Raw genomic sequence first — 16,274 nt, 5'->3', positions numbered from 1 at the left:
TACTGTCTCTGGTCCACCTTCTTCATTCATCGTATTTATTTTGTTTCATTTTTAGAGCCTAGAGCCCTAGCATTACATGTGGAGATTGCCTGGAGCAGCCTTATCCAGACTTACATTTACTTATCAAGGCATTTTTGTCAGAATATAATTTTACCCACATAAGTGTGGCAATTTGCACTGGGTCCTGCCACTCTGTTATTGTTTCTTTATGGTAGTAGAGTAAACAAACTGGGCAGTTCAGAAGCAGAAGTCGAATAACTTGCACAGGTGGAGTGATTTCTGGATGTATTGTATTCTACTTCAACCTGGAACCATCTGTTTGGATCTGTATCTATTCTCTGGTTTACTGTAGCAAGTCCAATAATCTGCCATACTTATTCTGATACCTGTATGGTCTGGAGGCTTTTGTCAAAGCTTGGAATATGATACCTCTTCAGAGAACACTTCTAGTGGGCGCAGGACTTTGTGAACGTATGCCTTGTCTCTTCAGTTACCTTTTCCTGTCTCTCACTGTTTTTTTCTATATCAGGGCATCAATCAACAATACCAATGCCCCAGCCTCATTTTCCTTTAGCTAGGTGAATTGAGTACATTCTGTACTATTCTATGTATACAGAGATTTAGTAATCTTGGTTGCCACTCCATGCCCTCCTATTTCTGCTTTTGAGGCTTCTCTATCTTACCAGGCATTTAGTCTGCTGATATACTGCATAACTAGTTTCCATATACCAAGCTGTGTATTTGTTAACATCTTGTGTTGCCCTTTTAATGGTATGTTATGCCATTTTCACTGTAAGAGGTTGTGTGTAAAATAAAGATCTGTCGGTGATTCTAAATACAACACAATATCTCTCACATAATATTAGTATGTAGCTCTGGGAGGGTCGCACACTTTTTCTCCCTATGCGAGGATGCATATTCCCCTTTTTTATCTTTCAAGTGAACATGCTGTACTCCATTATTATTATAGTTGTTGTATTTCTACATGAAAAATGTTATCAGCTATGGTTTTTGCAACTGTTGCACCAGTGCATGTGTTGGTTTTTACAGGTGCAAGATGGTATGCCTATTGACAGTATGGCATAAGATGTAGATGCTGTAGATGCAGGAAAATGTTTGTACATTTGTGCATTGTTTAAATATAAGTGCATTGTTTAAATACTGCTCTAGATTTGATATAAAGGCATTAAGCAATAAATTTTTTGCTTTAGAGTGCAGCTAAATAAAAACATAGTTAATTATATATTATAGCATATTAACCACTTTCTGCCAACTGCCTTATTTACAAAATGGTAAAATCATTTGAAGACAGTACCAATAGGTTGTTAATGGATTAGCATTCCTACTTGCCATTAGGCAACTACAGTTAGATTCCAAAGCCCTTCTGAAAAAAAAGCTAATAAAAATGGCTAGCCATGAAGCTAAATTACGTGCTTAATTTACAAAAGCAGTTGGGCCTTAAGTTTACAAAATAAGGTGAAGTTTTGTTTACGTAAAAATACAAACATGTGCTAGTAAATATCAGAATACTGGGCTTTACAAATGAGCTTGAATTAAATTAACATTAACTTTGCAAAGTAAAACATTTTGTTGTCTTTGTTGACTACACAGCCTCTCTTTTTGTAAAATAAATCAGCCCTAAAAAGGTGTGTCCAGATTCATTTAAACCTATGTTTTGCTTTGATTTGCCATGACCCGGGGAGCTCGGACCTTCTAGCCCATCCCTTATAAACACCATTGTCATAACTACCTTCTACTACCAACCCACGTTGTACACTAGCCCAGCCCCCTCTGGCAACACTACCCTTTTTCTTAACCCCTTAAAAGCTCTGGGCTAGGCCCAGCCCCCGGTCATGTAGTCACTGCGCCTAATTCTTACGGCTACGTGCCTCTCTTTACCTGTTGTGTGGTTTTGTTTTTGTTACTAAAATGCTAGAGTAATTTTCAATTCACACATGGCTATTAGTTTTATTTTTCAGTAAGCTGGCACTTCCATCAATATATTGGTTTACTTTTAAACTCTTATGCCAATCTAATGTTGCCATAAAACAGGGAAAATGACATTCAAGGGTCTCATGTCCTAATTTAGGTACAGTTGTGATTAGACAGCTTAATATCATAATATCTTATAAATAGACTGCATGTCAGACATTTCATTCTCTTTTAATCAAACCTTGTAGCCTACTAAATTAATCACCCCCCTGGGGTAGAGTAGCAGATTTCCAATTAGACATTGAGAATCATTAATAATGTAAAATTCTGCAGGCACATTTCTTTAGTCTGTCTCCTTTTACACTTCACATAATCAGATATGTTTTAGTATAGATGAATATATTTCAGCATTTTACTTAGATTTTTATCATTTATAATATTTGTGATTTGATATCACTTTTTCAAGGTGTTTCTTAATTGATCACAAATGTTTTTTCTGGATGTAGGTTTAAAAAATAAATGTATTAGTGCCTTACAATGACAAGGTAATGAAGGTTTAGTTAATCAATCGATTGTTAGTTATATTATATTTTGTAGAAATTTGTTTTACATCTAAGAAAATACTTAATATGTTTTTTTTTTCTTTGTTGGAATCTATATTCTATCTAAATTTGATTTATTTTCTTGCTTAGAATTCTAAGCCTCCTTTTTTCATGTTTACATAACCTAACTTTAACTAGGTCACAGCATACTAAAGTTTTGTCAGTTATCCTTTTAATGTTCCTACACAACCATGGATAATTGGTGAAGATCCACAATAGTGAGGACTTTTAAACAGATGTGGTCTTCTTGCATTGTAAATAGGATTCATTCATAAAGGAACTGTGCGCGCTATTAATAAGGAATGTACATGTTAGTAATTTTATACACAATAATTGGACATTATTTTTGTTTTTTATTTTCTTTAATTGCCACTATTCAATAAAACTGTTCCTCAACAGGCGGTACTTACTGCGTATAAAATGTAAAACTAATTCTTTTGAAGAAAACACATTAAAGGCTATGAGTAACTTGCCAATTTGTCTTTGAAAAAGATGACTACAAACCCATCTTAACACAGACAGTTAAATCAATTTTTGGTTCTAAATATTTCATGCTGTGAGGGGGAATTGTGATATTACTGGTGTATTAGCAAACATTTGAAGCACTTTTATGTTTCTTCAATAACTTCAGGTAAAGAAATAGGATATATTTTATGCAATCATGAAAAAACATTGTGAAAGTCTAACTTTATGTTGATTGCAACAAATATGGTCAAGAGCTCTTCTATTTAAAGCAAGTCTCTGCTGCTATAACACTAAAACATGTCATGCTTCTTCACGTGCTTATAGGATGTTCTATCTGTAAAATGCAATTCTTGACTTTTTGAAAAAACTAAGTGCTAGAGTTTGTCTTTTCCAATTTCAGGACCTTTTGAGTAATTATTGAGGGTGCTTATCACAGAGGTAGGATTTCAGGAGGTGCCAGAGAGGATGCAGCAAGTCAAATCAAATCCAAGAATAGGGGCAACCAATATGTACCTCCTTAAAAAAATGTTTTATACATTGTCAAAAAAGGAACCAAAGTTAATACCAAAATGAATACCAAATGAAGTACCAAGGATAAAAAAAGGAAATATAATACCAGCGCTACCACGACATAATAATTCAATATTTATATTATTTATTCAGATGGACATCTCGGGACTTTTATTGTATCTATTCTATTCTGTTCCATTATCTATTCAATACTTTTCTGCTGTGTTGTTTCTAAGTAGTGTCAGATAATGCTTTCACCCTGTCTACTGGCCACCTACCACCTTGAAGTTGTCATTTCAGATATGTTTCAGCATTCTATATAGTGGAACATATATGGCTTTAAGGTGGAGGGGACAGGATTTAGTTTCAGAATCAACGCTGAGCCTGAGGGGTCACTGCTTTTTGGTCATATATTATTATTTTTATTATTGTTTCAGATGTGATCAGATTCAAAATCCATAATACTTAACAACAAAAGTGTGATGTGAGGGCATACATAGAATTATGATTGAAAAATGGATGGATTACATAAGCTGTTCAAGTCAAAGCACTACATGGCATTGTGGTGAGGAAAATCATCTCTACACTAGGATATGTCTTGTAGGTCCATGGTCCCATGGACCTACAAAGAGTTTTCTTTTTCAGAGTTTACTCATCCTATGAAATCTTAGAAACAGGCACAAGAAAAGAGGGAGACCATATAGCCATTTTTTACGGCAATTCAGATGCTGGATTCACTTTAGACCATTAGAAGTGTTAGATGCATAAAAATACTTTTGTTCAAGGACAAATGAATCCTGCAGCTGTGGGAGGAATCATAATTTCATAAAATACTAAAGTATGCTTAATTGTATGAATACTACATTGCATAATAGCAGTACAAATAAGCCCTAAAACTATATAACACAGGGATAAAACTCTCTCTCTCTCTCTCTAGATATATATATATATATATATTGTTTTTCCATAAAAAATTAAAGTATGGAGGAATAACTAAATCCTAGTTTGGCCCCACCCCTTCTATCTTCAAAGTCTTCCAATTGGTCATTAAACTTGCCTTTATTGTTAAAGAAATGATTGGTAATCAAAGATGGTGGGAGTAGGCACAGTCAACCTTGACTTATGAATTATTGACCCATAAAAAATGTTTTTCCTAGAGAATGGCTAATATTTTGCTTCCATGATATTTAGTGCTGCATGATATCAATAAAAATTCTTGTTCAATTTGTACTGGAAGCTGAAGCATGAATACTATAATGTTATCATCATGCTCACACATTGAGACAAATGAAAATATATCTCGCAATTTCAAAAATGTATGGTTGATGGATTTATAAAATTGACACAATTAGGCAAGTTGGCACGCCCACTACTTCAACTGTTTGCAGCACTGAATAAATCTATGAACTCAATTGTCAAAATAATAAAAAAAAACAATAATAATAACAGAAATTCTTACATCTGAAACCTGACAATCAAGGCAGTTAACATAATAATGAATTATGCAAAAGGATATAAGACTAATTTACTAATCATCTCCACAGGTCTCAACCAAAATGGAATATTATTAAGTATATTCAACAAGGAGAAGAATTTCATTATCATTTTTAACTGTGAAAGATCTATTTAATTTGTAGAACCCTGCTGCCTTAAGCACCTGCTATTATTCACATGCCTTATACTTTAAAATAATAAACTTGTTGAAATTACAAAATAAAATTATAGTAAAAATATCAAGACTTAACTCAGACTGACTCATTTTAATTTGCACTTGATATGACAGCGTGATTTAACTTTAAATTAAGAGACCTTTTACAAGGGCTGCATGTCTGCAGCCTCCGATTAGTTGTTTTGTTGAGATAATTTGGGAACTAAAGTTCTTGTTAAAGAGAATTTTCTGCACTGTGTTGTTGCTCATTTTATGTGTAGTTCTTCTGCTGTTGAGTAATATTACAATTTTCATCATGACCGTCCTTGTTGCTTCCGTACCTTATTGGTTAAAGGTATGGGTTATAGGATAAGATTTAAAAGGTTAGGTTAATGAGTAGGCTCATGGGTATGTTCATATTATGTTATTGGTTTTCAGTAACTGTATACTTAGGTCTGTAAAAATAAGTGGTTTGACATGTTACAAAATGAAGCAACAGTATATGCTACATCTTTTAACAGTAAAAAGGTTTCCTATAGCTCCTGTTCAGTGACTTTGTCCAGGCTCAGATGATGCCTGAATAAAGCATTTCCTCTTTCACCTTTCCCTATAATTAAATACCTATTTCTCAATCTTTCTAATATGGGTGAACCCTTGAAATAACCTTCAGGTCTTCAGGGAACCCCTTCAAAAATACTTACCGCCTAGTCCCGCCTACTAGCCCTATAGTCCCACCCTCCAGCCACACACTCGTAAGAAGATACCTGGCCAGCATCTGCTTCCACTGGCCTCGTGTCCCCAACGTTCAAATGCCGGGGACGCAGATGCCAGCCGAGCATCACCAGTTTACGCAGATGCCCGGCCGGCATTGCCAGGGGAAGAAGATGCCGGGCATCGCTTGAGGATGCCCCGGGCATCGCTGGAGGACGCTGCTGGACACTGCTGTGGGGACCAGGTAGGACTTTTAAACTCCCTGACAATTTCACCTTGAGTGTTTCTCGGGGTTACTGCTTTTGGTATGGAAAATTCACCTCGAGCCACACTCGGGATTACCGCCAGGAAGGTAAACTGAGAGGCACAAACTGCTCATTGCTCAAGGAACCCCTAGCAATCTCTGGAGAAACCCCAAGGGCTCCCCAGAACCCTGATGGGAAACATCGGATTAAACTGTACAACTTTGTAGCCAATCAGTAGATTGGAGCCTATATGAGAGCTATGTTAGACATTTGTGAAAACAACCAAGAACTGAGAGGCGCCAGGATTTAAATGACTGAGTCATATCAAAGCCAGAATTTTAGGTCTGAAATATTCACCTTAGATACTGCTTTTGTACCAAAGGGGAATAAAATTTTCAAAACAGTGTTAGGGGTGCTCCGATCTCTGTGATTAATCTTATACACCTGAAATGTAGCTTAACAAATATGTACAGAAACCTCTAACATAAAAATATACCCAGGGGGAAGATCATCAGTGATTCAACAAGCTTTCAGTCATCTATTCTCTGAAGCAAACACTGAACATGTACTCTGGAAGGGGGAGCAAGGCCACTGAGCCATGGAGAAAATTATTTAAACAACTGCAGTGTTTTTGCAATTTAGTTTGAGGATGAATTGCTCCACAGTGCCTGTAGCCACATACAGTAGGAAGGTTGTGCTGGTGTTTATGTGCTATTAAATAAATAATATTAATGTTTTTAATAATAGTTGAATGCACATGATCTGGCAATAGATTTGCTTTAGGGCTTTAGATATAATTAACAAATGTGCACTTATTATGTAACATCTTTCATGTTTCTGCTTCTCTCGCCTAACTATATAAACTAAAATTAGTTCTGGCATTACTATGTTCTTAAAAAAAAAATTTGTAAGCTTGCCAACCAATTCATTTTCAGAGAATAAAGTTCCTTTTCCTTTCTCTAACCTAGACCTGTTTTCATTGTGGATTACCCAGCATAATCAAAAACCTGTGTAAATTGACATTACTCTGAAAGAAATATCTTAAGATGTATATTAAATAAACAGTTGTAACTACCAGAATGTAATGGGTTACATTATTTTTTCTTTTCAATATTTATCAATAATAAAATTCTAACTGACAAACTGAATTCAATTATATTTTTTATTATTATTATTTTTTTTGTTGCTGGGTTTACAGAGTTTATCTTAACTTATGCTTATCATTTCATTTGAAAATAGTTAGGTCTGCATTTTAGAAGTATGAAATCTCTGAGAATTTGGCTGATATGAAAGTGTTGGATGGTGAGTGATTGGAAGTGATGGTAGCACATTACAGATAAGCTTAAGAACTTTTGCTGGAATTCAAGAAATAATACAGTTCAGCTACAGATATCAAATTATTTACGCAAATGTCACTGGAAATTCACTATTAAAGTTTTTTTTTTTAAGAAGTTCATAAAAGAGAAACTACATGTTTCTAGTATTTTACTTACAGAAAAGAGGCACTGTCACTTTGTTTTCTTCTACTTCTGTCCTTAGCCAGCATAAAATAATTGGCACTTTTAGAAATGGGAGAGCATGTGACTTCTTCCGACGCAACAGTGCTCAGATTTAATAGCCAACTGCCCAAAATGTGAATTTTTATGGGATATATTTATGGAAAACTACATTCTTTCAAAACAATGATTGTTTGGAATATGTTTTCCTAGATCCACCTGACCCCTCAATTTTGGGGACAAAACTCTGGCAGACTTGTTTTTCTGACCATAGTTAAACTTTGTTTTGTAGAAGAAAGACATGCTTTTTTTGTGGCATGTTCCCACAGGCCTACTTAAGCTCCCCAGCAATTTTGTTGGCATTGTTCAGGGACTTTGCAATTAACTAACAGAGCTGGTGAATTTTTGTGAAAATGATATTAACATAACAGAAAATTTTATTGTGCTAAATATTTTGTTTAGTTATCTAAATGATATTTTTCACTAAAGCTAATACATTGTCATGATTCTTAGAATTTTACAAATTACAAGCTCTTTAAAATGTCACCATCATGCTAATTTACATCATCACCAATCCAGCCTGTTGCTGCAATGCTGTGCAACTTTTTAATGGCGACAAGTACATTTTTCATTTCAATGTGCTGGTGCAAGAATGTGAAAGAGTAGGGTGGTTTATAAAGGCCAGGATCATTGTGGCTACAGAGGGCAACAAAAGCTCTTTTTAACTATACTGGATTTGCTTGTGTACCAAAATCTTCCCAATTTTAGCTGGGAACATGATCTTAAAGTGTAACTAAAATTTTGTTAGGAAAAAAGCCAACACCTTTGTATAATCTATATTCATTGTAAAGGCTATAATAAACCTTGTTTCATGTTCCTACAGTTTGATGTCCTTTCCAAGCATATTCCTAAATGGGAATACTGGATTCATTGTAATCAGATGGTACACTTCTCATGCCCTTAATGTAGAAGGTTGCATTCTCTGCATTACGATAGAAGCTATTAACCCTTAAAGATGTTCTTAACAAAACTTAAATTCCTATTGTAGAAGATGGGTAAAATTTGATTTGCATCTTATTGCACATTTTTAGGAAAATCAGTGAACCAACCATTTAGGCATGATATAAAGTTAGAGAATACAGAGCAGCAGGTCTAATCATGAACTAAAAAATCCCAGTACTGGCCTTTTATTATCCACAAAACTGTAATAAAATGGTCCATTTCCCTATCTGTCTCAACTAACTATATTATAAGGTTATACATTGGTAAGCTCATTAGACTGCATTGGGGGTCACAAGCAACCATGCAGCAAATGATTCCCATTCAAGGTGAAAAACGAGCAACTATTGTACTGTCCCTTTTTTATACTACATTTGGCTCTCCTCAGTCATGCTATGCACAGATGGATAAAACAGGTAGACTCTAGATAGAATAGGTAGTTCTTTGGGACACATTGGGCAACCTACTACCTGAATATGTAACTACCCTATAGTATAGACATAAATAAGTATCATAGCCTTTATATTTCCGCATCCACCATCTAAAAAACGATGTAATCACCTTGTATACTAATTTTTCTAAATGCATACTTACTTGAATAACGTACTATTTGAAACGTTTGTGACCATTCTACTATGAGCATCACTCACTTACATTTTTTCTTTTTCTTCAAAGGGAGGCTTATCGAGTGTCCCCCACGCTACTGCACTCTCTTGTTCTCAATTTGGAAACCACTCGGCTTGGTGCCCAGGGTTCCCTCTTAGTTCACTTAGTATCAGCTGGAGGTGAAAGGAAACAAGAGACTGGGGGAGGGGCAGGGGTGGGACTAGGAAAAGCCTAATGCATAGCTATCCGCAAGCGCAGGCGACCCTTTTATGCGCACTCGGCAGTTTATGCACGCGCTCAGCAACGAACATGTGCAGTAGGCACTTCCAGAAGCCAGAGCCCAACCATATACCATGCGGGCTCCTTAAACCGTAGTTCCACACAATATTTGCATTGGAGATAGAATCTATGTCTCCCAGACTTCCTTACTGTAAGTACTTCATTTCTTGTATTATTAAATAAACTTAACTTAAAATGTTGGTTAAGAAAGGGAAAAAAATGTTTCAAACCTTGTATATCTTCTTTTTTATTTTATTCTTTACACCACCCCCAATTAGAATCCAGACCACACAGAGAATATTCTATCTAAGTTTGGCATCCTCTCCTACCAGCCTTAATAGATAAGTTTACCCCTCTCCCTTTTTCATATTCATTTACATTGAATTAAATATTATAATTATTTAAATTTACTTTTTGAACCATAAACTTATTTACATATAATATACCTACAAATGCATCTTAGAATATTTACTCTCACATACTATGTGTATAAAATATGCATTTCCCTACCCTAGAACCCATATTATTTGAAGGATTCTCTTCGAATTCCATTTTTCTTACTCTGGATCAAAAATAAGACTATTTTACTCCTCTAATCCTACCTCATCAACTTCATTTTATTCTCATCTTCATCATCTGTGAGTCCATTATTATCATTATTACCAAAACACATCGGGATTGGAGATGACCTATATCTAACAAACCTGTTTGATATCGGTTACAATTAAATGCATCTCTGCAGTGCAACTTTGTCTAATATTACTGCTGGTGTTAATGTTGTATAAATCTTGCTGCAAATTACCTTTTTTCGTCACTAAAAAGCCCTTTTCTCCTTTTCATTTTTCTTAGATTCAGCTCTAGCTTCTTTGAGCTTTCCTCTAGGAACTATACAAGAAGAAACATGAATTGAACAGGACATCTCCCATATTTATCTTTTCCACTTTCTTTCCTATGGAGGGCTCTCTCCCAAACCTACAAAATATTCCCTCTTCTGATGCAACACATTCTTCAAATTGGCACAGGTGTCCTTCTCTCATTACCTTACTTCTTAAAATAAATAAGCAAAAGACATGCACTACAGTGCCTCAATTTTGTGGATCATAAAAAATTAATTTGCAAAAATGATCGGGTAAACTGACAACTACTTTTCCCTTTTATGAGTTTGCAAAAAAAAAAATTACATTTTTAGAAGCTGGATAACAGTTTATAGCAAACTAACACTATTTAATAGTTATATAATACATTTTTATAGAGGTATATATGTCCACCAAAAAAAAAAGACTGATAAGGAGGAAGAGGGACGGCGAGAACTGGTACTGAAAAAAGGACAATCTGAATCAGGGATAAAAAGGTAAATTGTAACAGCCTAATGGGACAGTCTGAGCCAATTAAAACAAGCTAGCCTCTAATGACAGAGGGACAGTATGCAATACATTTGCTACATAACAGATAAATATGTGTCTTTACAAAAAAAATATCTAACAAACATTTCTGCAGTGCATCAACAGAACAAGTACCATAGCCCATGTTTTTGAGGTGGCCACACTATGATTACCATTTGTTGACCACATATTGTCATAATTGCTCATTTGTTGCCAACTCATTTCAGATTGCTCACTGGTTGCCCATTTATTCCCACTATTGTTTGTTTGCTACCCATATTTGTTGCACATTATATTGCCTAGATTTTGACACCATTGTCCATGTCTTGGTGCACACATTCTATTTCTTGCCAAGTATTGCAATGATAGGCTCTGTTGCCCTGAGATTGTAAATATTACCTGTTTCTTGATTACATTTCATGATTTTCATTTGTTGCCCTCATATTGTCTTGATTTTCTAGTTTATGCTTTTATTTAGTCACAAGTGCTCATGTGTTTTCCAATTATTGCAATGATTGCCCCTTTGCTGCGTATGTATTGTCAGAAATGGCTACACATTTTCAAGACAGTCCTGTTTAGGGGAATATTTAAAAATTTAAATATTTAATTTAAATAAAAATTTAAATATAAATATTTCTGTATTTGGTGGTATTTTTTTGTTTTATTTCATCATTTATAAATGGGAGAAAGAACAAAAGAACTTTTAGTTGATATATTAAGAAACAGTTTTTCTGTATTACATACAGATTACCAACAAAACAGAACTAGGTTGGCAGAGCGCACTACAACAATATCTGGATGAAAAATTGAGAAAACTGAACATGTGTTGATCCAACAAGATGCTATTTATTTTAAATTGCACCACGGTGCACTAGCAAAGCACCTTCATTTTATCGCTTTTCAATGCATATTAATGTGCTGCTGGAAAAAAAAGGTTCTTGAGCTTTTTAGCATGTTAGATTGTATTGTCAACCCATTCAATTCTAATAGGCTTTCCTAATGCAGTGCAGTGCATGTTGACCTGTAACATTAAACATTTAAAGTGGCCCTTAAAAATTTGTATTGGTAAGTTGCTTTTTTGGATTACCTTTTAATGATATCCTACAGATAAAAAGTGTACCAACTCTATTTTAAAAACACTGGAAAATTCCACTAGAAAATGCAATTTTCTGATAATATTTAGACAAAAAATAACATTATCCATACTAGTATGGATGAAAAATTTAGAACATATCTTTCCCCGCATTGGCTTACTAATGACCCCAGCATTTTATCTTACAGTTACCAAAGATTGTCAAAGTCTAGATGTGTTCAGTCCAAATTTAGCAGCATCAATATGCTTCATTTAACCTAATAAAAAACATTTAAAGTGGCCCTTAAAAATTTGTATTGGTAAAATTAGCTTTTTTGGATTACCTTTTAATGATATCTTACGGATAAAAAGTGTACCAACTCAGTTTTAAAAACACCTGGAAAATTCCACTAGAAAATGCAATTCTCTGATAATATTTAGACAAAAAATAACAAATATCCAGTATAGATGAAAAATTTAGAACATGTCTTTCCCTGCATTGGCTTACCAATGACCCTGGCATCTTATCTTACAGTTACCAAAGATTGTCAAAGTCTAGATGTGTTCAGTCCAATTTTAGCAGCATCAATATGCTTCATTTAACTTAATAAAAAGTAATTGACTAATGCACCTGAATAATTGTTACATTCCTTTTTTGACATATAAGGTTTATATTTGAGACAGTGTTTTATTAAATATCCTACGCCGATTAATAATTCTAACCTGACAAATGGAAAAAAATAGCTGTTCAGTTTTTTGTTTATAACTAACAGTTTTGATCAAAGTTTTAAAAATATTTCAGTTTTAAATAATTCCATTATTTACTTTACCTGTATTGCTTTGTGATAGTTGTAGTCCTCTGCGTTCATTTTGGCTTCACCTGTCACTCGTTCTCTCTTTTGTGCAAGCAAATCACATCTGTATCCAGCAGGCTTGAATGTAAAAAATACAAAAACAGAAAATTAATTTATAGAGGCTTATTCTATGTCAGCTTCTTAGAGTCATATTTTTAAAGCCTTAAATGTGACATTCTTTACACAGTGGGCCTGATTTATTAAAGCTCTCCAAGGCTAGAGAAAACTAACTTTCATCGGTGAAGCTGGGTGATCCAGCAAGCATGAAATGTATATCCTCAAAAATCATTCATTGATAAAACTGTATACTCCCCAGCCTCAGAGAGCTTTCATGAATTAGGACCATAAGGTCTGAGGTGTTATTATTAGATTATTCCAGCAAACTTGGAAAGGATCAGATCTAGAATTAAAAACATTTGGCAAAAAATGACTTGCCATATCACACAGGATCACCCATGAAAGTCTATGTTCTCTGGTCTTGGAGAGCTTTAATAAATCAAGGCCATGGTATATTTTCCTGGCATATTGTATCATCTGGAACAGGTATATTTTCTGTGCATGTGTGTTTTAAATGAAAGTGTAAGATTCACCATTAATAATTGTTACATTCTTGCTTTATAAATATGCAGCTTAGTGTCAACTGTACTATTTATTTAGCAAGTGGGCTGGTATCCATTCTAAATGCATCCTTTTAAACCAAAATACACAACACTAATACTCACCCAAACAGAACTCACCTAAAACAAGGTGTGAGCAAACAATAGTCATGAATAAGTCATACACACACGTTGCTAGCTAGGGGAGATAATAAAACACTATGCACTGAAAGAAGAAAGATATTTATTAAATCTTAGATTTTTTAATACTTACTAAATATTTCACAGTGTAAAGTTTCAGCACACAGAATGTTTTATAAAAAATGAAACCTAAAGGTTTTGTTTGTTTGGAATGGTATTTATTTGGTCATGTGTGCTGTAACTTTACAATGATAGAGACATTTTTTTTTCAGATTAGCAGTTCTGGTGACACTGAAAGTGAGTGAACTCATTGCATGGCCAAGGGCAAAGTAGTACTCTGAGAAATAGGCCCACAATATAGACTACAGCAGAATCCATGTAACCTGATCTCAAAGATAGAGTGAATGATGAACACTGTTATGTACAGATCAAGCTGTCTTTTATCTCTTGGGTCTATAGCAGAAAAAGAATGCAGCACAAAGGCTTACATAAGTCTAGTTTCTTAGCCGCTTCTCTGCATTGTCTGCTTTCTAGTCCCTGTTTAAAGTTACAACTACCATCTGAAATGACTGCAATGTGTCTGCTCTAAAAGGTCTGCTTTTATGTTGTGTCTGTCATAGCCTCACGTAATATATATATATATATATATATATATATATATATGAAAACTATACTACACAAAGTGTGAACATTAGATTGTGAGCCCCTTTGAGGGACAGTCAGCGATATGACTATATATTGTAAAGCGCTGCATAATATGTTGGTGCTATATAAATACTGGTAAATAGTAAAAAAAAATACATTAATAAATAAACTGACTTCCTTCAAAGTAGTTTCCTGCTGCGTAGACCCTTTAATGCTTGGAAGCACCCATAGAAGTCATTTTCTGTCATCTTCTTCAGTGTATTCTGTGTTCTTAATTTTATCCACTGATTCAAAACTTTTCCCCCCAAGCTTAGTTACCCTTGAGCAACAGGACTGCTGGTTTAACTTGAACCACCAGGTTTGAGTGTCTCCCAAGCTTTGCTCCCAAATGTTTGTTTTAACATTTGATAGGTTTCTGCTGCCATGTTTTTCAGTTTGAAACAAAATTGCACACAATTGGCCTGATTTATTAAAGCTCTCCAGGACTGGAGAAGATACACTTTCATCAGTGAACCTGGGGGTTCCAGTAAACCTGGAATAGATTTTTAAAAGTTCTTTGCTATTTTCTGCCGCTGCTGCAGAACAAATTTGAGGCCAATCAGACGCATTCCTGATGGCATTGCAGGATGGTGGATCTGCTTCAATTTCTTGGCACTGAGGACACATTAATCCAAATCCACTTCCAACTCTGTTTTCAGAAATGCAGCCCCAAATTTGCAAGGAATCCTCACTATGCTTCACTGTTACGACAGACACTCATTACTGCCTCTCAAACCCTTTAGTGAACACGCTACTTTCTGTACAACTAAATATTTCAAATTTTGACTCTTTTTTTTTCCTTTTTGACTCTAAAGCACCTGCTGACATTTCCTGTGCCCTAGTTCTCATGTTTTTGTGCATAAAGGAGTTGTTTTGCTTTGTTTCCATGTTAAAGGTATAGCATTTGGCCATAATCCTTCCATGAAGACCTCTTCTAACCAGATTTATATGGACAGTAAATTGGTGTACCTAGGTCCTAAAGGGTTCTGAGCACATAGCTCTGCTGGACATCTTTCAATTTCAAAAAAAGCAAGCGTGATGTGTTAATCATCTACTACACTAAGTTTCCTTGTCCCACAAACTGTTTCTTTGGTCCTCAATGTTGACTGTTTCTTTGGGCTTCTTCAAAGAAGAGAACCATCTTGTAACTCCTGTCTCCTTTGGAATCTTTGCCCGGGAGAGACCTTATTGATGTTGTATAACTACCTTGTGTCTTGTGTCTGTGCCAAGTCTTGCCATGTTGTATCTCCTGTGTCATGAAACTGTCTGCCACAGCTCAATTTAGTGGAAGAGTTTGGCTGTTCCCACCCAGGTTTCAGCCTCCTACACAGCGGTTTTGGTTTCAGTGAAAGACTGTGTTATAACCTACATATTAGAATGTTGACTATTAGCACCTGATTGGCATATTTGGGTAATACAACTGACTATAATTCTTAAAAATCCCTGGAATTGTGCAAGTGTATCTTTGAGATTTTATTCTGGTTTGAAGGCAAGCATAATTACACCAACTATTTATTTGATTTTGATTTTGCTTCTGTTATCTCACTTTTGTAAATGTATAAGAACATTCAATTTGTATGTGTGAACATTTCAATCTTTACATCATTTTTTACACATTACTGTGCATGTTTCAAAAAAATTGCACATTGCCTAACCCACTTAGCCAAGGCTGTCATGAACCCACTCCCAGCCTAAAATCTGTTTGGTATAATTATCTACTCATTCACAGGACCATATGCCTGTAAAATCCTTAATTATGGTTATATGCACCTAAGAGAGCTAATTCTGTTTTAAAAACAAAAGGTCAGGGTGGAAGATCTCATAATGCTGTATGCTTGATGATCTATACCAATGTAGGCAGTACACCTTTGTCTTATGTTGTGCCACTGTACTGGACATTATTTATATATTCTTATTGCATACCCTGTTTCCCCGATTATAAGGCACTCTCTTATATTTTTTGAAATGCCAAAATATGCCCTGGGTCTTATTTTCAGGGGATGTCTTATTTTTCCATGAAGAAGACTACAGTACACATTTATTGTTGAAAGT

The 16,274-nt window shown here is 35.0% G+C and overlaps 1 long non-coding RNA gene across 1 annotated transcript in view; it reads left to right on the top strand.

Annotated features, from left to right (window-relative positions):
• LOC140327750 (uncharacterized) overlaps positions 1–11,450 on the top strand; it is a 32,432-nt gene extending 20,982 nt beyond the window's left edge. Inside the window, exon 3 of the long non-coding RNA XR_011920102.1 lies at positions 10,343–11,450. This is a non-coding gene — a long non-coding RNA (uncharacterized lncRNA). The remainder of the gene's footprint in view (positions 1–10,342) is intronic.
• The last annotated feature ends 4,824 nt before the right edge of the window (positions 11,451–16,274 follow it).

The sequence above is a fragment of the Pyxicephalus adspersus genome, chromosome 3, assembly GCF_032062135.1.
Source record: "Pyxicephalus adspersus chromosome 3, UCB_Pads_2.0, whole genome shotgun sequence".
NCBI lineage: Eukaryota > Metazoa > Chordata > Amphibia > Anura > Pyxicephalidae > Pyxicephalus > Pyxicephalus adspersus.
The sequence above is the reverse complement of the archived record's forward strand: the minus strand, read 5'-3'. Positions and strand labels throughout refer to the sequence as shown.